This window comes from Hibiscus syriacus, unplaced genomic scaffold, assembly GCF_006381635.1.
Source record: "Hibiscus syriacus cultivar Baekdansim isolate YM2019G1 unplaced genomic scaffold, ASM638163v2 tig00000003_pilon, whole genome shotgun sequence".
Lineage (NCBI taxonomy): Eukaryota > Viridiplantae > Streptophyta > Magnoliopsida > Malvales > Malvaceae > Hibiscus > Hibiscus syriacus.
In genome coordinates, this window is record NW_024061753.1 from 982,589 (window position 1) to 1,008,591 (window position 26,003).

Genomic DNA, 26,003 nt, shown 5'->3' on the forward strand with positions numbered 1-26,003 from the left:
CAGATTGAAACTTCATATATTGGAGATAATTCAAAAAAAATATCAGAATTTTTTGAGATCAAGAACAACTTCGAAAAAAGTGATCAAGAAAAACAGATTATTTGAGGACTCACCGTTCAACATAGTCTATTGGATACTACTGAAGGTATTTGGTTCTGAAATTTTACAGGTGGTTTATTGACGTATCAAAAGACATTCAAGAAATTTTTCAGAATTTTTGGACACCGGTAACCCCCTCAAAAACGTTGCTCAAGTTGATCCAGCGTTTTCTAGGTTTTCTGGTTTGGTCCCTTTTTCTTTGACTCTTAGTGCTTTAGGTTCTTTTGTTTTTCCTTGTTATTGTTCTTTTGCATTATCTAACACATTATCTTCTTTGTGTTAGTAGGACTAAAGAGTTTGCATACTTCTTCCTTCCTTGCATTCTCGTTCTCTTGGAGTCTAACCTTTGTTTGGCCTCTTAGAGCTTTTAGGTTTTTCTTATCGCCTTTGCTAGTAATCAAACTCCGATACGAACTGTGAAAGACTACTTGGTAAAGTGAGTTTTAAAGAGTACAAGATCGGCTTACTTGCCTCTCGTTGTGTTACTTTCTTGGAGTGACTTGTGAGGTTTCTTGCTTTGTTGAATTTATTTTATTTTATTTTTATTTTACTTTAAAATTTTCTTTTGAGTGTTATGATTTCAGGATGGACGACAATAACAACAAGACACTTACGGCTATCTTAGCCACACTTACCCGACTCACGACTCAAGTTGAAAGATTTGATGAAATCGTGAGAGAACGACAAAAACCACAACTGGATCTACCAAACCAGAATCCAAGACCAAACAATGTTGAACTTTTTGTACCCGGGCGAGAACAACCACGTTTTCAAGCACCCGAACTCTTTGCAAAACCAAAGTTCACGATCCCATCTTTCAAAGGAGACAATGATCCAGACAGGTACATCGAATGGGAAGGAAAAGTTGATCTCATGTTCGCATATCATGACTGCCCCCAAGCTAAACAAGTTCACCTCATCACCACACAATTCGAAGGATATGCTCGAACGTGGTGGATGCAAACAAGGAAAAAGATCCAGAACTTCCAAATTCCAACAATCACTTCTTGGACCGACCTTAAACAAACCATGAGGAAGCGATTCCTACCGACACATTATACACGTGAAGTTAAACTACGACTAGACCGACTTCGAGAAGGTAGAAGTTCAGTTGAAGAGTACTATAAGGAGATACAGTCCTTACTCAATAGGGCTAACATAACCGAAAAAGAAGAGGTCACCGTGTCAAGATTCATCTTCGGCTTAAACTCAAACATCATTGATCTTCTTGATCTACAAGGGTACGAAAACCTTGAAGACGCACTAAAGAAAGCAATGACAATCGAAGCACAAATCCAAAGGAAATCTCGATTCAGTGAACATTACCAAGGTACTTCATCCTCTTATCAAGGTAATCCTTCAAATCCTTCCTCATCTTCTACTCCATCTTCTCAAAAAAAGCCAAGAGATGAAAAACCTGAAAAGGAGAAAGAACGACCAGCAAAGAATGACACACTTCCAGTCCCTAAAGATCAAATGATAATTTGTGAGGAGGTAGGGAAAGCAAAGAAAGAAAAAGCTGAGAAAGAGGCAAAAGCAAAAGAGGTCACTAGTTACAAAAGCCAAAAGAATAATGACCCATGGGAGGTGAGTGAACCTAATTGTGAGAAGAAAAGAGTGACTCAAAATCAATATGTGAGCACAAAAGAATTGAGAGAGAACCTTATTTACAAACAGCCTTCCATCATTGTTCACTTTAGGGAATCAATTGTTTCGATCTCTAACATTAACAAGGATTTGCCTAGTGTGTTTTCATCTTTGTTACAGGATTTTCAAGAAGTGTTAGGTGATCCACCTAACGAATTACCACCAGAAAGAGGAAAACAACACCAAACTAATCTAATTCAAGGTTTCATCATACCTCGTCAAACATACAATATCGAAGAAACCAAAGAGTTAGATTTGTTACGAAAAGGCTACATCCAGGAAAGCCTTAGTTGTGATGTCATCTTAATGACGAAACAAGATTCGAACAACTCCAAAGGCTTTATAGTTCGTGCACCGGGAATCCATGTAAATGATGAGAAAGTAAAAACAACACGAGACTGGGCCACACCATTTTCCATCGCTAAGAGTTGTCGAATAGTGCTAGGTGACCCTCCTGATGGGTTACCACCTGAAACCCCTAATCACTATGCCATATCAATGAAGAGCCACCAGTTACTAGAGTCCAGAGGTAAGTATTTTATTACTCATTTTAATGATATTGTAACGTACTTCTTCTCCTTTTTACAAGGTAAGGCTCGTGAAGTTGTCATCCACACTAAGCACAACTCCTTTAAGTGCATAACAGACTGAGGTAAGCAAAACACAGTAGACGATGCACTACCACGAAGGTATACTCTTACCCATAAAACGCATACTACTATTCTGAGAATTGAACATATCAAAGATGTATATCACAATAACTCTGATATTTCTGATATTTCTACCCATACTTTTAAAAGTGCTTTTAATGAGCTTTATCTTGTTTATGAGTTTCCTTGTCAACTAAATAGGTTCTACAGTCCACAAATCTCCTCCCGAGAATTCTTAATTAATGAACCACACTTAGGAGACTTAAGGGATTACTTTAACAAACCAGTTGACATGGTTTTTAAACACTCATTCTCACCACACACGAATAAAACCATGGAGAAATTATCTGAAGCAATCATACAGAAAGCCAACAGTGGTCGGCGCCATCTTGAATTTCAACCAAAACATCAGATTACAAGACTTGTATGCAAAAGAGGATTTCAAGACTACAAGAAATCAGTTCCTACAAATAAGAAACCTCGACTAAAACGCATAAAGACACATCACATTGATCCTGGTAAATGTTTCACAAGTTTTCCTTTCAACATATATAATTCTCTTTGTTTTGGATTTTTAGATTCGATGACGAATCCTTTTGAGGAGTGGGGGAATGATACATGCACCAGAGTCCATAATACATGCTTCTTTGGACTAATGTTTCTACTCGAACCTATTAGAAGAACAAAGTCTCGAAGATTCAAAGCATATCTATTCGGTAAGTATAATGTGAATGAATCATTAAACGATTCTAATGTTGCTCCCTTTAATGTTTCAGATTCGAGGTCAAATCTTTTTGAAGGAAGGGAGGATGATACATGCATCACAAGGCTCACATCAAAGGAAGAAGTAATAACTCTTCCAAATGATCCACTCGTCCAAGCATTGGAAAAGAAGATCAGAACAGAAGCAGACTTACGATGACTTTTTGAATGGGATCCTGATCTTATTTAGTCAAGATGTCTTCTGAAGATACGACCATCTGTCTCTTATATTTCTAACGGTTCTTGAATCGCATCAATCCGATATCGAGAACTCAAGATATGGCCATTTTACTGAAGACGGTGCATGCAGAAAATCCTATACGGGATTAATACGGGATTTTGTAAATATTACGAATTTTCAATATTTTTATTGATTATTTGTAATATAACTTAATATATGATGATGAATTATCTTTTAGGATTAGATTTATTATTTTATTAGGAATTAAGGTTGGGTTAAAATATTATCTTTAGTTATTATTATTTTATTAGGAATTAGAGTTAAGACATGTTTAGTTTATTATTATTTTATTCATTAGTTATTTAGGACCTTTAGAACTCAGCCCCTATATAAAGGAGGCTTCATTCTACTTTGTAAACAAGATTTCTTTGATTAATAATACAACGAGAGTTCGTTTTTGCAAGTGCTGATTGCCTTGTGCCTTCGAAGCTTCTTCTCCTGGAGTTCTTTCAAGTTCTTGTGAGGGAGATTAATCTTCACACTCCAATTTGCCTTTTCATCACGACTAGGAGGGTTGGTTAGAGCCATTTATCGTGTTTTCCTTTTCATTGTGACTAGGAGGGCTCGATAGGACACTTATCCATCTATTTTTCCACAAATCCATCCGCACCATCAATCATCTTTACCGTTCACCTTCATAAGGGAGATCTTTTGATTTATTTATTATCTTATTTCATCTTTCATTTATTTATCTTTTGTTTATTTTATTCTAATCGTGTTGTCTTGATTCCAGCACATAAAAAAAACCCTAAACAATCCTAGCGACTGCCGCCACCTTCCCATATTCATCACCTTTGTTCTTCATCGAGTCTAGAGCTTTCTAGGTTTGATTCTTCAACAAGAGCAACGTTCATCAATCCTCCACCGCTTCCCTATCATTATGTGTAAGGAAAGTTTTCTACTTACTAACCCTCCTAAAGGCTTGCCTTCTTCTATTTCTAATCTTTTGTAGGAATTTGAGGATATGTTCCCTGAAGAAATCCCCAATGGATTGCCACCAATTAAAGGAATTGAACATCAAATTGATTTCATTCATGGAGCCACTATTCCTAATAGACCAGCATACAGAAGTAATCCCAAGGAAACAAAGGAATTACAAAGACAAATCAAAGAACTCCTAGATAAAGGTTACATTTGGGAAAGTTTAAGCCCTTGTGTTGTACCCGTTTTTTTGGTACCAAAGAAAGATGGAACTTGGAGAATGTGCGTGGATTGTAGGGCTGTGAACTAGATCACTATCAAATATAGACACCCTATACCTTGATTGGATGACATACTTGATGAACTCAGTGGAGCCAGCATCTTCTCCAAAATTGACTTGAAAAGTGGCTACCATCATATTAGAATGAAAGAAGGTGACGAGTGGAAAACTATATTCAAGACTAAACATGGTTTGTATGAATGGTTAGTCATGCCTTTTGGCCTAACAATGCCCTAGCACTTTTATGTGTTTGATGAACCATGTCCTTCGGCCTTACATTGGTAAGTTTTGTGTTGTTTATTTTGATTATATTCTGATATACAGTAAGTCTCTGAAAGATTATGTTGAACATTTACATTTCATTCTTAACACTTTGAGAGAAGAGCACTTATATGCTAATATCAAGAAGTGTGATTTTTGTACTAATCAAATTACTTTCTTAGGCTTCATTATAAGTTCACAAGTATTATCAGTGGATCCAGAAAATATTAAGGCAATACAAGAATGGCCAAAGCCGGTCAATGTCAGCCAAGTCCGTAGTTTCCATGGATTAGCTAGCTTTTATAGAAGGTTTGTACCAAATTTCAATTCTATTGTCGCCCCCTTAACAGGGATCATTAAGAAGAATTCAAACTTCTCTTGGGGCAAAGAACAAGATGAAGCATTCAACGAACTCAAGGGTTGTTTAATAAAGGCTCCACTATTAGCATTGTTGAACTTTGAGAAAACATTTGAAGTTGAATGTGATGCATTTGGAATTAGGATCGATGCTGTTTTAAGTCAAGAAGGAAAACCCATCACCTACTTTAGTGAAAAACTAAATGGTGCAACTTTGAACTATCCAACATATGACAAAGAAATGTACGCACTCATTCGGACCTTGGAGACTTGGCAGCACTACTTATTGCCAAAAGAATTTGTGATACATACTGACCATGAGGCATTAAAGCATATCAAAGGATAACACAAACTCAACAGGAGACATGCCAAATGGGTTGAATTCCTTGAGTCTTTTCCTTATGTCATACACTATAAGAAGGGAAAGGACAATATTGTGGCAGATGCTCTTTCACGCAGATATGTCTTACTTAACACTTTGGATTCCAAACTTCTTGGTTTTTAATTTATTAAGGAACATTATGCTACTGCTTTGGACTTTGGAGAAAGGTATAAGTTATGTAAAACTGGTGCTCATGACAAATATTATCGGTATGATGTATATCTTTTCAAAGAAGGATGACTATGTATTCCACAAGGCTCCATAAGAGAAGTGCTAACCAAAGAAGTACATGAAGGAGGACTCATGGGACACTTTGGTGTTGAAAAGACACTTAGCATTTTGAAGGAACACCTCTTTTGGATAAAGATGAAAAGGTATGTTGAAAAGGTATGTTGAAAAGGTATGTGAAAGGTGTTTAGTATGTAAAAAGGCAAAATCAAGAGTCATGCCTCATGGATTATACATGCCCTTGCCGATACCAACCATGCCATGGATAGATATCTCAATGGACTTTGTTTTAGGATTACCAAAAACAAAGAGCGGAAAGGATTCAATATTTGTGGTGGTTGATCAATTTTCCAAAATGGCTCATTTTATACCATGTCACAAGACTGATGATGTTATTCATGTTGCTAACTTATTCTTCTGAGAAGTGGTAAGGTTACATGGACTTCCTCAAACCATTGTGTCGGATAGAGATGTTAAATTCGTAAGCCATTTTTGGAGAACTTAGTGGAGTAAAATTGGCACGAAACTACTATTCTCTACTACATGCCATCCTCAAACAGATGGACAAACGGAAGTAGTTAATAGAGTTTTGTCAACACTACTAAGATCAATCATCAAAAAGAACATCAAGACTTGGGAAGAATACTTACCACACGTGGAGTTTTCATACAATCGAACCATTCACTCGGCAACCAAATATTCTCCATTTGAGGTAGTGTATGGTTTCAATCCTTTAACTCCTTTGGACTTACTTTCTTTACCTTGTGATCAAATAGTGAACAAAGATGGAAAGAACAAAGCAGAATTTGTTAAAAGACTCCATCAACAAGTCAAGGACAATATTGAAAGGGGAACGAGGCAATATGAACAACAAGCAAACAAATGAAGGAAAAAGGTAACTTTTGACGTGGGAGATTGGGTTTGGGTACACTTTAGGAAGGAAAGATTCCCAAACCAAAGGAAATCTAAATTACTACCCCGAGGAGATGGCCCATTTTAGATTATGGAAAAATCAACGACAATGCCTATAAACTCGAGTTGCCCAGTTAGTTTGGTGGCGTTAGTGCTTCATTCAACGTCACCGATTTATCACCTTTTGAGGATGGACATGATTTGGGGACAAATCGCTTAAAAGAATGGGGGATGATATGGTCACACCTACCCCAGATCCGGAAGTCATGACACAAGGTCCCATTACTCGATCAAGGGCTAAACAATTCAGGGAAGTTCTCCTAACTAAGTGTCTTGAAGCGTTTGATTCATTTGATAACTTAACACCCTCATATGTTCTGTTATATAATGTTTTAATAGTTAAAGAATAAATTAGTATGAACTCAACATGCGCATTGATATTTAGGCATGTTAGGATAGTCTTATAATCATATTAAACATGATTATCTTATATACATCAAGGCAACATCATTATAATTCATTTTATTAGTTCATATGTATTCATATTAGCTCTTAAGCCTCATTCATTATCTTACACATATTATAAGATGATATATTTAGCTCACGACCTTCAATCATAGCTCATATTACCATATTCTTACATGACAGCAAGGTATTTAGCTCATAACAGCTCAATGCCATGGACTTACCTTGTTTCCTTGCACATATAGGTACATTAGAGTGTGATGCACAATGAGGTAGCTTAGTGGATGATTTGGACGTTATATGCAGCTCACAAATAGCTCACAAAGTACAAGGCAACTCATGGAACACTAAGAAAATCTCGATTCAGCTGGAGGAGCTTAAGGCTAGCTAAACTAAGCTAGTTGGACTATTTGGAGCTGAGTTGCCAAAAGTGATGTCAAAGGTAGCTCAATGTAGTTGAACATGTTATTATGAGCTCACAAGGACTCAGCTAGGAAGCTTGCTCACGAACAACCCATGCTTGCTAAGCTAGGTCCACACTCAAGCTAGCTTGGAAGGAGACACATGCACGCCCAAGATGGAGCACATGACCAGCCATCATCCCATGCACAAGGCTGCACCACAAGGCTCCCTAGATCACCCATGAGCGTGCCATATGACTAGCCCCCATGTGCCTTGCATGTGGTATCATTTAGGCGCCAATATGAATAGCCCTCTCCCTATTCAGCCAAGCATCATCTCCCATCTAATTTGGCGCCAACATGAAGGGACACTAAAGCTATTCGGCCAAGGGTTATCACCCTCCATTTAAACTGAACCATCATCTTTATTTTGTAAATAATTATGTCTCTATAGGAAGGCACAAGTTTGGTCGAATCCCCTTGTAACCATTCGGCCATGCCTCTCCATTTCCTATAAATAGGAAAGCATATATCATTTGTATTCAGACCTTTTGATCAATATAAGTGAGATTATTCTCTACCTTAAGTCCTGGTGAATTTTATCGACTTATCAAGTATTTTGTACTTATGGCATCAACCCCTTTCTTTTCACCTTGATACTTCTGGTTCCTAGTTCATATAACTAGTGGTTCAAAGTACTTAATACCACCCCTTGAAGAAGCAATATAAAGTTTGGGTCTTTGCTCTCTATAGCATTGGTTCTTCTTTGAGTCTTCTTTAAGATACTATCCTCACAACCATCCCTTTGTTTCATAAGCCATAACCATAGCCTTATCAACCATCTTCCGCTTCCATCTCTCATTTTAAACAGCCCACCTATTCACCATACGTCTACCACCCTTAACCCTTTTTTTTAGCCATTCACTTGTGCAGGTTGTTTGCTTCCTTCTTAGATCCACAATCAATTTGTTAAGGTAAAAATGCCTTACATCAAGTTGCCATTCAATTTTCATTTCTATTTGCACCATTTCATCTATTTCTATGTAATGATACAACTCCAAGGTGTTGGCAATTTCGGGATTAAGTCCAGTAAGGAATCTCGCCATAGTTTCTTCACGATCCTCCTCAATGTTGACTCGGATCATTGTCACTTCCATTTCTTTGTAGTAGTCTCCACACTCCTCTGGCCTTGTTTAAGATTCTGTAACTTTTGAAATAAGTCCCGGTGATAGTGAACATGAATAAATCGTTTTCGCATAATACCTTTAATTTCATGCTAAGTTGAGGCTAGTCTTCCTCCATTCCTTATTCGGTTAAGGGTAAGTTGATCTCACCATATTAAAGCATAGTCTATGAACTCCATGGCTTCCAATCTTACTTTCTTCATCTCGGAATAGTTGTGGCAACTAAAAACGTGTTCTACTTTGCTTTCCTATTCAAGGTAGGCTTCAGGATCAGTCTTTCCTTGGAATTGAGGAATTTTGATCTTGATATTGCTCAAATTGTCATCAACAATGGCACGTCTAGGGCCTTGGAATGCTTCTTGTTCTCCATCGTCTAAAGTTTCTTGAACATCTTCTTCTGGAGGTGGTTGTTGTTATTGTCTTCTATGGGCTCAATTATTACGTACTTGTGGTAAATGCTGGCGTTGATCTATCTTTTCATGAAGAGCATCGAACTCTTCACGAAACATTCTCATCATTTTACCAATGAGTGCCTGTATTTGTAAGTTTGGTGTTCCTACATTTTCTCTGGGGCTTTGAGACATGGTTAGTGCAATAAAAACAAATTAAAACCTTACCAGCACACTCACAAAATCTCACTTAATCACTCCAAAGAAAATTTTAGATTGCACTCCACTCACACTCGTGTTTGCACTCGGGGATATATTCTTGGCTTTTTCTTGATCCCTCTTCTGATCTCACCCTCTCTTATGCCTTTTTCCGCTCGATTCTCTCTTGTAGGTCCTTTTTAAGAACTAACTCAAGATTAAGCAAGTCTCTTTAGTTTGTGCGTCAGCTTAAAAAATGGTTAGGGTATAGAAATAGTTATGGTAGAGGTAGGATATAAAAGGTTAAGAAAAGGATATGGTAATAAAATAAGAAAAGATGGAAGAATAAAGAAATAAAATTGTAAGAAAGTGAAGATAACTTACAACTCAAGTTGCAACACATATTATCTTCCTTTACAAGAAACAACAAGGATACTTCCTTCTAGTTTGTTGTTGGGAAGATTGTATTGTGCTTCTCTTTGAGTGTACTTTGCAACTTTTCTTCACTTTTCTTTTTGCTTTTGATTCTTCTTCTTTTTTTCTTTCTTTTGCACTCCAAATTTGATATAGGAGTCTTTTTTCTTTTCTTTTTGTTTTCCTTCTTTTTTTTGCTTTTATTATAGCATTTGATTGTCAATCCAACAAAGCTCTGATTACCGCTTGATGTAAGGCTATTCAGGCTTCTTCAATAATGGAGAAGTTGGTAGCCTTGTTGTTTCCCGATCTAGGAGAGACACCATATGCTACACTTTGAATTGCTAAGTAATATGCAAAATTAAAAGAAAGAAATGATTAAAATGGAAATATGAAATAAGAAATGGAAGAAGAATGAAAATGATAAGAAAGGAAATGGAACGAAAATGATATCAAAGTAGGCTGCGGAAGTGTTGTACAAGAATCCTTCAAGAGTTGATGAAATTACCCTCCAAATGATGTTTGATGTAAGGTGATCTACATGCTTTGGTGAAAAGATTAGATAGCCTTATTGTGTCCCGATCTAGGATTGACAAGTACTGATGTCCTTGAATTATAAGCTTGGCTGCAACATAAATAAGAAAGGAAAATGATTAATAAAGGAATATTAAATGAAATGATAAAGATAAGAAATGAAATGAAATGAAATAAGGATGGGATAGAGATGGTTGCGGAAATTGATGGTCTTGATGAATGTTGTTAATGATGGAATGGAAATGGTGGTGATATTGTATCTCAAACACGCCAAAGATGAAATTGTGCTAAGAAACACAATCCCGGTCTTCACAAACTTGCTTGAGGGGTGGTGATAGTGTCTTCAACCCACTAGATATTAATCTAGGAATTTAGGAATCAAGATGGAAGGAATGACCCCACAAGTATAGAAACTATACTAGTTTAATCGATAAAGTTCACAAAGAACTTTGAAGAGAAATAACTCACAAGAGTATATTTTTTATAAGAGATGAGATAAGTACAAATGAAGGTAAGCCACTCTATTTATAGGAAATGAGAGGGCTTGGCCGAATGGTTACATAATGGTGATGTCTCTTGGAATGGTGATGTCCTCATAAGTCACGCCTTTTGGATGACAAATCATTTCCCTTTGGTTTTCAATAGACATGACTCTTGATTCTTGATGGATCACGTCCTTTGAATGAAAAGTTACCATTCTTTGTTCTTAAATAGTCGCACCTCTTGGCTCTTGAAAAATCATATCCTTTAGTTCACCAAATTAATAGATTGTGTTGCTTGGTTCATCCTGCAAATCAAAGAAAACTCTTGCATTGTTAAGGTTAGAAAAATCATCATCAACTTTGCGTCTTGTCAATAGACATCTTTGTAACAAGCACTTAGATGTACAAGCACTTGTTTTTGGGCTGGTGATGTAAGGCGGATCTACACGCTTTGGGAGAAGAGAGTAGATAGCCTTATTGTGTCCCGATCTAGGATTGACAAGTACTGATGTCCTTGAATTTATAAGTTTGGGCTGCAAAATAAGATAAGAAATGAATGATTAATAATGGAATTAAAAAGGGGATAATAATATAAGTAATGAAAATAAATAATAAGAATGAAATGAGATAAATAAAGGATAGAGATGGCTGCGGAATTGATGGAAGAGATGGATGATGGTGATGATGAAATGGCAATGGTGGTGATGTTGTATCTCAAACACGCCAAAGAGGAAACTATGCTATTAAGCACAATACCGGTCTTCACAAACTTGCTTGAGGGGTGGTGATAGTGTATTCAACCCACTAGATATCAATCTAGGAATTTTGGAATCAAAATGGAAGGAATGCCACAAGTATAGGAACTATACTTGTTTAATCGATAAAGTTCACAAAGAACTTTGAAGAGAAATAACTCACAAGATTATGTTTTATATAAGAGATGAGATGAGTACAAATGAATGCAAGCCACTCTATTTATAGGAAATGAGAGGGCTTGGCCGAATAGTTACATGATGTTTCGGCTAGATACATGTCTTTAGGAAAATACATAATGCTTGAGATGAATGAATAAGTCCTTTGGGCTTGTGATGGTTCAGCTAACTCTTCATGAAAGGCCTTAATGATTCGGTCAAAGGGTGGAGAGACATCTCCCTTGGTCGAATGGTGCATGCTTGTTCATCTTGGCGCCAATTTCCTCTCCTTGGCCGAATAGTTACATGATGTTTCGGCTAGATACATGTCTTTAGGAAAATACATAATGCTTGAGATGAATGAATAAGTCCTTTGGGCTTGTGATGGTTCAGCTAACTCTTCATGAAAGGCCTTAATGATTCGGTCAAAGGGTGGAGAGACATCTCCCTTGGTCGAATGGTGCATGCTTGTTCATCTTGGCGCCAATTTCCTCTCCTTGGCCGAATAGTCATGTGCCTTATCATGTTTGGCACCAAAGCTTCCATGTGCAAGGCATGTGGTGTGACCGAATAGGCTTGGACCTCTATCTCATGTCTCTTGGTGATTTAAGCTTCCAATGCTAGCAATTTCTTCACCAACGTGTTCCTAGATGAAAAGGCATCTTCATGGGCAGCATCATTCATGAAAGGTCACAATGTTTGAGAAAGGTGTCCCTTCATGTTTGAGCTGCTTATTGTGTGAATGAGCTAAAGGTGAGCTGGCCATAGATGACTTGTGACATGGTGGACGTTTGGGTAGCTCCTTGTGAAAAGGTACTTCTTGAGGTGGCAACTATTCGCAAAAAGGTACGATTTCACAAATTTTAACTTAAGACATATTTAAAGTGTCCTGAGTGGTGATGATGATGGTGCAACTCCCCATCTGAAATAAGGTCATCTTGTAGCTCAAATATTCAGCTCAATCTAGCTATGAGCTCACGGCCTCCGGACAACTTTTCACCAATTGTTCCTTGTGCTCTCCTAATCGATCCCATGTAAGTTTCCTTGCTGTTACATGCTCCATTTAGCTCTAATGCAGCTCCCAAGTGTTGGCTGAATGTGCCTACATGCATAACATAAAGAAATAAACTAAGTATATAAGCTTATATAATGTGTATATTATAATATTGTGACTATAGTATATGATAATAACTTGTATCTCATATATAAATGGATAGCTTATTATCATAATAACTATAGGTATAATATATATATATATATATATATATATGAAAATAACTATCTTATAACATATGAAATAAGCATCTATAGGTATAAAGATAGAAAGTTTCTTCCCTGGAGAGGTTGGAATAGCCATGGTAAATATGATGCTGAATTGGATCACATCAGTTGGTTTCCTCCTCTATTAACTTCGATTTTCCTTTCCTCATGGTCTCAACACTTTGTTTCATCTTGATTTGATCAATTTAGACTTGTTTAGGCGTCAAGGGTGTTAGGATGATTTCTTCTCTCCATGGTTGAATGAATATTGATTGCTAAAACAATCATAAATGGTCCTCCTATCATATTGCCATGGTCTTCCAAGGAGTAAATGGCTAGCATGCATAGGAACAACATCGCACATAACCTCATCCTTGTACTTACCAATGGAGAAAGGAACCATCACCTATTTGTTGGCATTAAGTTCTCCTCGTTCATTTAACCATTGTAATTTGTAGGGACTTGGATTTTTCAACGTTTTTAATCCCAATTTTTCCACCATAATGGTACTTGCCATGTTGGTACAACTTCCACCATCTATGATCATGAAACACACATTTTCATTCACATGGCAGCGTGTATGAAAGATGTTTTCCCGTTGTGTATTGTCCTCTACCACTTGAGCACTTAGACTTCTTTTGACCACTAGGGCTTTACCTTCCACCGGAGCACCAATTTCATCTTCTTCATCAACTTCTGTTGGTGGTAGTGGCGTTTCTTCTTCTTCATGGTCAGATTCAATCTCACAATTTCCAAGTAGTAGCATGGTGTTTCGATTGGGACATTGTGTGGATACATACCCCCTCCCAAGACATTTAAAGCAATAGATGTCTCTTGATCGTTCAGGGATCTCTTTTCCTCGATTATCCTTGCTGAGTTCGGAAGCATTTGAGGATTCGACCTTTTCCTTGATAGGAGTAGGAGTAGACTTCTACAAATTATTAGGACTCCATCTCGAAGGCATGGTAGTACGAGATATAGATCTTCTCTGTAGTTGTCTCTCTATTTTCATAGCCATTTACACCATTTCATCAAGTTCTATGTAATGGTACAACTCTAGTGTGTTGGCAATCATGGGATTGAGTCTGGCAAGAAATCTAGCCATGGTTGCTTCACGATCCTCCTAAATATTGACTCGGATCACTGCCACTTCCATTTCCTTATAGTAATCCTCTACACTCCTTTGGCCTTGCTTTAGGTTCTGCAATTTCTAAAACATGTCCCGATGATAATGAGTAGGAATGAAACGTTTACGCATGATACCTTTCATTTCAAGCCATGTTGAAATTGGTCTTTCTCCATTCCTCCTCCGAGTAATAATAAGTTGATCCCACCATATCAAAGCATAATCGACAAACTCCATGGCTACCAATCTTACTTTCTTGAGTTCAGAATAGTTATGGCAACTGAAAACATGTTCCACCTTTCTTTCCCATTCAAGATATGCTTCCGGATCAGTTTTCCTTGAAATTAAGGAATCTTGATTTTTATGTTGCTCATGTTATCATCAACATTGGCACGCCTGGGTCCTTGTATAAATGTTGGTTCTTCTTCATCATAAGGATTTGGGACATCATCTTCTGAAAGTGGTTATTACCTCCTAGGAGTATCATTGTTTCTAGTTTGTGGTTGATCTTGTCTTTGGTCTAGTTTCTCATGGAGAGCATCAAATTATGTTCGAAACATTCTCATCATTTCTCCAATCAGTGATTGCATTTGCAAATTGGGTTGACCTATATTTTCTTTAGGACTTTGAGACATGGTTAGTAAAAAACAAAAATAAACCTTACCAGCACACTCACAAAGTATCACAAGTTCACTCCAAAGAAAATGATAAGATCACTCCACTCAACACTCGTGTTTACTCTCGGGAATATAATTATGGCTTTTAACAATTCCCCTTCTGATCTCACTCTCTCAATATCCTTTTTCCACTCAAATTTCTCTTGCTAAGTCCTTTGAGGAACTTACTCAAGATTATAACAAGTTAATTTCTTCCTTGTGAGCGTCGGCTGCAAATAGGTTAGGGTATAAAGAATAAAAGAAATGGAAAGGTAGAAGAAATGATTTAAAGGTATTAAAAAAAGAAATAGTTGAAGACAAGGAAAATGAAAGGATAGAAAAAAAGGAAGAGGTGACTTACAATTCAAGAAACAACACTTACTACAACCTTTCTCAAGAAACAATAAGGTTATCTTCTCTTAGTGTAGATGGTCTCTTTGATGTTCTTATAATGGTAGAGCACTTTTCCTTGGCTTGCTTTCTTTTTTTGATTTTCTTTTTCTTTTCTTTTTTTTTCTGATTCTTCTTTTTGTCTTTTTCTTTTCTTTTTGCACTCCAATTTTGTTGAAGGAGTCTTTTCTTCTGTTTTTCTTTTGCTTTGCACGCCAATGAAACTTTTGTTGTCAATCCAACTATGCTCTGATTACCCCTTGATGTAAGGTGATCTACACGCTTTGGTGAAAAGAATAGATAGCCTTATTGTGTCCCGATCTAGGATTGACAAGTACTGATGTCCTTGAATTATAAGCTTGGCTGCAACATAAATAAGAAAGTAAAATGATTAATAAAGGAATATTAAATAAAATGATAAAGATACGAAATGAAATGAAATGAAATAAGGATGGGATAAAGATGACTACGGAAATTGATGGTCTTGATAGATGACGTTGATGATGGAATGGCAATGGTGGTGATATTGTATCTCAAACATGCCAAAGATGAAATAGTGCTAAGGAGCACAATCCCGGTCATCAAAACTTGCTTGAGGGGTGGTGATAGTGTCTTCAACCCACTAGATATTAATCTAGGAATTTAGGAATCAAGATGGAAAGAATGACGCCACAAGTATAGGAACTATACTTGTTTAATCGATAAAGTGCACAAAGAACTTTGAAGAGAAATAACTCACAAGAGTATATTTTTTATAAGAGATGAGATAAGTACAAATGAAGGTAAGCCACTCTATTTATAGGAAATGAGAGGGCTTGGCTGAATGGTTACATAATGTTTCGGCTAGATTCATGACTTTAGGAAGATACATAATGCTTCAAATGAATGATTAAGTCCTTTGGGCTTGTGATGGTTCGGCTAACCCTTCATGAAGGGGCTTGATGATTCAACAATGACGAGGGAACATCTCCCTTGGCCGAATGGTGTTGTGTCTCCTCATGTTGATGCCAAAAACTCTCATGTGCATGGCATGTGTGTGGTCGAATAGACATGGAGCTTTTATATCATGTTCCTTGGTGATTTAAACCTCCAATGATTACAATGTCTTCATCAGCATGCTCTTGGATGTAAAGGCGTCTTCATGGGCAGCATCATTCATGAAAGGTCACAATGTTTGGGAAAGGTGTCCCTTCATGCTTGAGCTACTTATGGTGTGAATGAGCTAAAGGTGAGTTGGCAATAGGTGACTTGTAGCATGGTGAATATTATGGCAGCTCCTTGTGAAAATGTACCTCTTGAGTTGGTAACTATTCGCGAAAAGGTACGATTTCACAAATTTTGACTTACGACATATTTGAAGTGTCCTAAGTGATGATGATGATGGTGTAGCTCCCCAGCTAAAATGAGGTCATCTTGTAGCTCAAATATTCAGCTCAATCCAGCTATGAGCTCACGGCCTCAAAACAACTTTTCACCAATTTGCTCCTTATGCTCTCCTAATCGTTCCCATGTAAGTATCCTTGCTTTTTCATGCTCCATTTACCTCCAATGTAGCTCCCAAGTGTTGCCCTAATGTGCCTACATGCATAACATAAAGAAATAAACTAAGTAAATGAACTTATATAATGTATTATATAAGAATGTGAACTATAGTATATTATGATAACTTATATTTCACATATTAATGGATAAGTTATCATCATAATAACTATAGATATAATATATGTAGATGAAAATAACTATATTAAAATATTTAAAATAAGCATATATATGTGTAAAGTTAGAAAGTCTCTTCCCTTGTAAGGGTGGAATATCTATGATGCTGAATTGGATCACATCAATGTTGTTGGAAGTATGCCTTTAATGATGAAGGAAGGATGCTTCAATGGTAATGGATTGGTGGTAGAGTTGGCGTGAAGGTGATGAATTATGGTGGTGGTTTTGATAGTATCTTATAAAACTAAGAAGGGATCAATGCTATAAAGAAAAAAGACCCGTTTCTTATAAGTCTTTTAAGGGATGGTAGCAAGGACTTTGACCCACTAGTTATATGAACTAGGAACCAGAAGTATCAAGGAAGGGATTGACGCCACAAACTTTAGAAAAGCTTGCTTAATCGATATAGTTCTAAAAAGAACTTGAAGAGAGAATAATCTCACAAGGATTTATATTATCAAAGGGTTTAGTTACAAATGAATATCAAAGCCCTATTCATAGGCTTTCATAGGTTTGGCCGAATAAATAGGTCTCTATTCGGCTAGATACATGACTTTTAAATGTAAATACATGTTGTTTTAAAGAATGGAGATGTCCTTGGCCGAATGGTCTCCTTGCTCTTCATCTTGGCGCCAACTTTGAACAAAGATGATACTTTGGCCGTATAGTGAGAACCCTCTTTATTTTGGCGCTCATTTCATCCACATGCATGGCACATGTGTGGGATGGTCATGAGGGACTTACATGGGCGGCATAAGGACTTTAAGATGTGGCTCCTCCTTGGCGTGAATATGATAAGCTATTAGGTGTGACTTGGCATCCATCTAGCGTCCAGGTGACGTGTCATAAATGGGGCAACAACTAATTATGAAAGGGCGCATTTGTGTGAAGTAACATTTAATCATTTGAGTTATTTCCCATGGGTTTGAGTTGTAGTTGAGCTGGCCATAGATGAAGGATATGTGTATAAGTCTTAGGGCAGCTCCTTGTGAAAAGGCACTTCTCGGAATGGAAACTCTTCGCAAAAAGGTACGAATCCATAAAATTCAACCTAGACCATATTTGTAGTGCTCTGTGTGGTGAAGATGATAGTGCAACTCTCCAGCTGAAATGAGGTCTCTAGCTTGCTCAAAGGTACAACTCAAGTGAGCTATAAGCTCAGGGTCAGCTGGTAACTTTGTCCCAAAATATCCTTGAGCTATCCCAGAGTTGTCCTAGTCAAGTTCCTTTAGCTCATTGACTCCAATGCTAGCTTTAAGTAAGCTTCCATCATGTGGCCAAACATGTACCTACAAAAGAAAGCATTTATAATCTAAGTAATATAAGATATAATCATGTAAATATGTGGTTCATAATAATAACTTCATACAGTCATAATATCATCATCATAACTATAAATATAATGTATGTAAGCTATTATTATAACTATGGTATAAAGAAAGATTAAGTTAAAGAAAATCCCCCTTTGATTATTGAGAAAGGTTGGAGATGCAATTCCGTTTTTTTACGCTGAATTGGATCACATCACCAATGAAGAACCACTGCTACAATGAGCAAAGACCCAGCCTTACAAATCCTTTTAAAGGGTGGTAACAAAGGACTTAGACCTATTATCTATAAGGAGATAGGAACCACAAGTATTAATGAATAGGGGATGACGCCACAAGTAATTAACTTACTTGATAAGTCGATAAAAGTCACAAGGACTTGAGAAAAGAGAATAATCTCACTTATATTAAATGAAAGGTTTGTTTACAAATGAATAGGACTAGCCTATTTATAGATTTTGAAGGGACATGGCCGAATGGATACGTGGTGGTTCGGCCAGCCCTTGTGTCCCTCTAAAATGACATAATTTTTTAAATAAAAAACATGCAAACATAGGTTTTGGTTCTGCTGAATTGAGGGGGCATGTCTCATGGTCGAATAGTGCTTGAGTATACATTCATCTTGGCGCCTTAAAGAGGCACACACATAACACATGACTTGGCTGGTCACAAGGTGTGCACATGGTTCTCTAGGAGGCTTATGGTGTAGCCTTAGGCATAGGATAAAGACCGAACATGTGCACCAGCCTTGGGTGTAAGTTAAGCTATCTTCAAGCTTGCATGTGTCTAGCTAGCTAGCAATGCAAGGGCTAGTTGTGAAGGATCTTCTTAGCAGTGATCTCCCAAGCTTCCTAGCATCAAATTCAGCTATGTTCAGCTACATTTGATGCCACTTTCAGCAACTTGTCTTCAAATTGTCCAACTAACTGAGACTAGCTAGCCTTGAGCTATTCCAGCTGAGTTGAGCTTCCCATTATGTTCCACGAGATCCCTTGATGTTTGTAAGCTAATTGTGAGCTGAATATAGATCCCAAATACTCCAACAAACTGCCCCAATATGTGCCATGCTTCCATGTACCTACATATGCAAAGAAAATAAGGTAAATCAAAGGCATTGAGCTTGTAGAATCCAATTACCTTGCTTTTGTGCATGAATATGATCATGTGCGCTATGTATGTATGTCATGAGCTAATTACATAAGGATATAGAATATCTAAGCTAATGTATAAGACCTAGGAGCTAAAATGAATACATATGAGCTAACAAATGGATGATTAAGCTTGCTTCCATTTCATGAATGTAATGAATCATGCTTAAATGAATGCAAGACTATTCTAACATACTTAAAAATAACAATGTGTATCAATTATAAAGATGTGTATATGCTAAGTTATTCTTTAGCTATTAAAACATTATACAACTTAACATTGGATGGTGTTAAGTTGTCAAATAAATTGAAGGCTTCAAGACACTTAGTTAAGAGTACTTCCCTGAATTGTTTGGCCCTTGATCTAGTAATGAGGCCTTGAGGCATCACTTCCGGGTCCAAGGTAGGCGTGACCACATCACTCAAGAAGGATGAATTCATTTAATCCATGTACATTCATCCAATCAAATTCATTCAAGTAACCTAATGGTTTGGTGCACACAAAGAGAGATGAATTTCAGCCAGGATACATTCATGCACATTCATCCAAGAAGACAAACCATCATGTTCACACATTTTGCATGAATTCCAAAGGGGTCGAACCTACAAGGATGCATTCCTCCAAATTCATGCAATGAAATGAACTAACATGTTCTGATGTGAACCGATTGAACAACATATTCATCCTTACATTTCCAACTTTTCACAAGATTCAAAGGGAATCTTTCTCTAACCTATTTTTCCAACATTATGTTTATAATGGTTATATTCATAATACATTATTCATATTTCATTTTCTATGACATGGATATATTTATTTATATATGTTACATCTATAGTTATAGTAATATTCATTCATCATAAGATGCATAAGTTATTATAACCTATAGCCCACATATTTATATGATTGTTTCTTTAATTATATTACTTATATTATGTTTATTTGTGAAGGTACTTAGGCGGCCACATATTAGGAGCTGACTTAAGCTAGCAAATGGCTATGGGAACTTGACTAGGACAACTCCGGAGAAGCTAAGGATCAAATTAGAGAAAAATTATTAGTTGCACTCTAATATCATAGCTGGATTGAGTTGGACGTTTGAGCTAGCCCTGCTACTTAAATAAGATGGGGTGTTGTACCAATGTCATCACCTATCAGAATAATTCAAATCTAGGCCAAGTTAATTTTTCACAGTTCGTACCTTTTCACGAAGAGGTGCCTTTATGGGATGTGAATTTTTACAAGAAGCTACCAAAAGACTCACCAAGATATAACTCACTTACGGCCAACTCACTTTCAGCTCACTCACCTTAAAAAAACTCATTCATGAAATGTTACTTTCTAAACATTGTGACCTTTCGTGAAAGTTGTTGTCCATGAAGATGCCTTATCACTTAGGTGCACGTTGGTGAAGAGTTTTCATCCAAAAGAGGCTTAATTGACGAACAGGTATGAGGAAGGCATCTTTTCTATTCATCCACTATACACATGCCTCGTACATGAAGAATTTGGTGCCAAGATGAACAAGTACATCACCATTCGGCCAATGGAGGTTAATTCATTCATGAATGAAACATCATGCTCCTTTATGAAGGGTTAGTTGAACCAACACAAGGCCTCTATACACATTCATTAATTATGTATTTTCATTAGAATCAAGTGCTTAGCTGAAAAGCCACATAGTTATTCGGCCAAGCCTTCCAAATCCTATAAATAAAAAAGGCATTCTTCATTTGTAAACATCTCATCTCATATTTTAATCAAACTACTTTGTGAGTTAAATAACTCTTCCAAGTTCTTTTAAAAACTTTATCGATTAAGCAAGTATATCTCTATTCTTGTGGCATCATTCATTCCAACCTGATACTTCAAATTCCTAGATTACTATCTAGTGGGTTTAAGTCCTCTTCATCATCCCTTAATTTAGTTTATAAAGGCTAGGGATATACTCAATAGTATAGTTTCTTCTTTGGCTAAATTAAGATACTATTCCTTTATCACTTTCATTGCCATCCACCGTACTTCAACAGCATCAAGCCATCTTCATTATCAACGTCCATTGAAGGTCACCATTGCAACAATCATCTTCTGCAACAACTCTACTTCTATCCTTACTTAAATTTCATTTCCATTTACATACCTTCATTATCTTTCACTTACTAGTCTTATTTCTATTTTTTTTATTTGAAACCATGCTTGTAACTCAAGAGCAATACTTGATGTCATTTCCTAGATCGGGCAAACATAATAAGGCTATTTATTATCTTCTCTTTTGAAGGTTATGGGACAAGCTTACAACAAGCAGTATTCAGAGCATAGTCGGAATTGACAAAGCAAGTAGTTGGAGTGCAACTGCATCAAAAACAAAACAAAAAGAAGTGCAAAGAAAGCAAGGCTCCTACATCAATCAATGAGTTTAAAAGAAAAGAGAAAAGCAAAAAAAGAAAAGCAAAAAAGAAAGAAATTCCAGCAACTTAAAAGCCAAAAGAAGTGCATGATGTTTCAACTCAAGAACGGTGAAAGCATATCAACAACCATACCAAAAAGATAACCTTATTGTGTCTCAGAAAGGGAAGGTTGTAAGTATTGTTCTTCGATTGTAGGTCACCATTTCTTTTCTTTTTTTCCTTTTCTAAACCTTTTTCTTCATTTCCATTTTTTTCTTTCCTTCATAACCAAACATTGCAGTGATGCAAACAAGATGGAAATCTCTTGCCATAATCTTGAGTTGTAAATGAAAGGTTTTTATGATAGACTGATTTTAGATATAGCTCATACGATATAGGATGATCTGCTCTTGATAGTGGATCTAGTGGAGAGCAAGCACCTGCAAGAAAATTGGCTATAAATTGAAGGCTCGGTGGTAAATGAAAGGAGTTAATGGTATACTGATTTTAGATATATGAATTGATACAAAAGTGTTGTTGAAATGGAAATGGTTTGTGATGCAAGCACGTTTTCATCTATAAAGGGAGTATTATTGAACATCTTTATATTAAATTTACTTTATACTAGTCTTATAATATATGCTATTATAATATATATCATGCTAAGGATATTAGTTATGTAGTTAAAGAATAGCTTAAGTATGAACACAACTTGCACATTGTTATTTTAATATGTTAAACATGTCAGGATAGTTTTATAATCATATTAAGCATGATTATTATATATACATCAAGGCAGCATACTTATAATACATTTCATTAGTTCATATGCATTCATTTTAGCTCTTAAGCCTCATGCATAATCTTACACATATTATGAGATGATATAATTAGCTCATGACCTTCAATCATAGCTCACATTACCATATTCATGCATGGCAGCAAGGTATTTAGCTCATATCAGCTCAATGCCATGGACATACCTTGTTTCCTTGCACATGTATGTACATTGGATCATGGAACATGTTGGGTAAGCTTGGTGGATGATTTGGACGTCATATGCAGCTCACAAACAACTTACAAAGTACAAGGCAACTCATGGAACACTAAGGGAAGCTCGATTCAGCTGGAGGAGCTTAAGGCTAGCTAAACTTAGCTAGTTGGACTATTTGGAGCTGAGTTACCAAAAGTGATGTCAAAGGTAGCTGAATGTAGCTGAACATAATGATAAGGAGCTCACAAGGACTTAGCTAGGAAGCTTGTTCACAAAAAGCCCATGTTTGCTAGCTAGCTCCACAACTTAAGCTAGCTTGGAGGAGACACATGCACGCCCAAGAGAGAGCACATGACCAGCCATCATTCCATGCACAAGGCTGCACCACAAGGCTTCCTAGAACACCCATGTACTTTGCATATGATTAGCCCCCATGTGCCTTGCATGTGGTTCATTTAGGCGCCAACTTGAAGAGTTCTCTCCGTATTCGGCCAAGCATTATCTTCCATACAAATTGGTGCCAACTTGAAGAGATACAAGAACTATTCGGCCAAGGGATATTTCCCTCCACTTAAACCGAACCATCCTCTCTATTTGTAAATTAAATTATGTCTCTATAGGAAGGCACAAGGCTGGCCAAATACTCTTGTAATCATTCGGCCATGTCTCTTTATTTCCTATAAATAGGAAAGCATTCATCATTTGTAAACAGGCCATTTTTTATTAATATAAGTGAGATTATTCTCTTCCTTAAGTCCTGGTGACTTTTATCGACTTATCAAGTATTTTATACTTGTGGCATCAACCCCTTTCTTTCATCTTGATACTTTTGGTTCCTAGTTCAAATAACTAGTGGGTCAAAGTACTTAATACCACCCCTTGAAGAAGTAATATAAAGTATGGGTCTTTGCTCTTTATAGCATTGGTTCTTCTTTGAGACTTTTTCAAGATACTATCCTCACTACCATCCCTTTGTTTCGTAGCCATAACCCATAGCCATTTCAATCATCTTCCGCTTCCATCTCTCATTTAAACAGCCCACCTATTCACCCTTACGTTTACCACCCTTAACCATTCTGTTTTGAGTCATTCACTTTGCAAGTTGTTTTGCTTCCTTCCTAGATCCACAATCAATTTGTTAAGGCATCAGAAGAGCCTTAAATCAAGCGGTAAATAGAGCTTTGGTGGAAGAAGCAACGTGCAACAACAACAAAAATAAAAATACAAAAAGAAGTGCAAAGTGAAGTGCAAAGTCAAAGAAATCAAGAAAAATCAGAAAACAAAGTGAAGCACTCAAAAGAAAGAAAAAATCCAGCACTCAAAAAAAAGAAGAAAAGAAAAGCAAAGAAAAGAAAGAAGTTGAAGCACTCATCAACAATTCTCATCACCAAGCAAGTCAAGTAAGCCGTTTAAATTGATTGTGGTGATAGAAGGTTGTAAAGTGACTTGTGTAAGTAACCCCTTTTGTTCTTTTCTTTCTACTTCTAAACCACCCTTTCAATTATATTTTGCTTTCCTTCCTACTAACCCTTTTTGCAGTCGACGCCAAACAAGTAAAATTTACTTGATATAGTCTTGAGTAAAGTTCTCTAGAACTTGAGACAAGAGAATCGAGAGGAAAAAGGCTAGAGTGTGTGAGATCAGAAGAGGACAAGTAAAAGCCATTAAAGTCCTAGAGTACAAACACGAGTGGATTGAGTGACATCAAGTTTTCTTGGAATGACTCGTGAGGATTTGTGAGAGTATATTCTGGTAAGGTCTTTTACACATCTTATTCTTTTCTTATTTGCTAACCATGTCTCGGAGTTCAGGACGATCACCAGAAAGAGAAGCCCCTAACTTGCAAACCCAAGCCATTATGCATGAAATGGCAAGATTGTTGAAATTAGAATTGGAGCCTTTGCAAAATCGTATGGATCAATTAGAATCATCCTTAGGCAACCGGAGAGTAAACCGCCCTAGAATGGAAGAAGAATTAGAAGAGGAGGAGGCTGAAGTAACATCAGTAGCAAGAAGAGATGTTCATAGAAATCAGAATGACAACTTCAGCAACATCAAAGTGACCATTCCTCCATTTCAAGGACGAACAGATCCTGAAGCCTATATGGACTGGGTAATCAAAATCGAACACATTTTTGAATGTCACAATTATACGAAACAAAAGAAGGTCAGGCTTGCTGCTATGGAATTCGTGGACTATGCCTTAGTTTGATGGGACCAATTGGTAAATTCAAGAAGACGAAATGGTGAACACCCCATCACTACATGGGAAGAAATGAAAGCCATTATGAGGAAAAGGTTCGTGCCTACTCACTATCACCGAGATCATTATCATAAACTACAAAATTTGAAACAAGGAAGCAAGAGCGTTGAAGATTATTTCAAAGAAATGGAGATAGCCATGATCCGAGCCAATGTGGATGAAGATAGAGAAGCAACAATGGCAAGGTTCTTATCTGGCCTAAATCTTGATATTGCTAATCTTGTTGAACTTCAGCATTATGTAGAGATTGAAGAGATGGTGCATGTGGCCATGAAAATTGAAAGACAACTCAAAAGGAAATCCTACACTATGAGCAGTCCAAATTCGGCCACCAAATGGAAGCAAGAACCTATTACTTTCCGGAAGCAAACTCCAGTCCAAACAAAGGATCGTGCAGAGGTACCTAAAACTATACAAGTGGGCGAGTCTAGCAAGGGTAAAGAAAAGCAAACCAGTACTTTCAAGAGAACAAGAGACATCAAATGTTTCAAGTGTTTTGGAAAAGGACATATTGCTAGTCATTGTCCCAACCGAAATGCCATGATGGTACTTGACAATGGAGATATTGTATCAGATTCTGATGAGTCTATTTTTGACAAGGAACCTGAAACAATACAAGAAGAAGAAATGGAAGAAAATGCATATCATGGTGAGATGCTTGTTTCAAAGAGGTGCCTACAATCACAAATATCCCAAGATGATATTCAAAGAAACAATATCTTTCATACAAGGTGCCATGTCAAGGATAAGGTTTGCACAATGATCATCGATGGAGGAAGTTGCACAAACGTAGCCAGCACTCTTATGGTTGAAAAACTTGGATTAGCAACGTCAAAAAATCCTACTCCATATAAACTCCAATGGCTCAATGAAGGAGGTGAGTTAAACGTTACCAAACAAGTTCTAATTCCTTTTTCCGTTGGTAGGTACAAAGACGAGGTGTTTTGTGACATTGTCCCTATGCATGCTAGCCACATCTTACTTGGGAGACCATGGCAGTGTGACAAAAGGGCCAT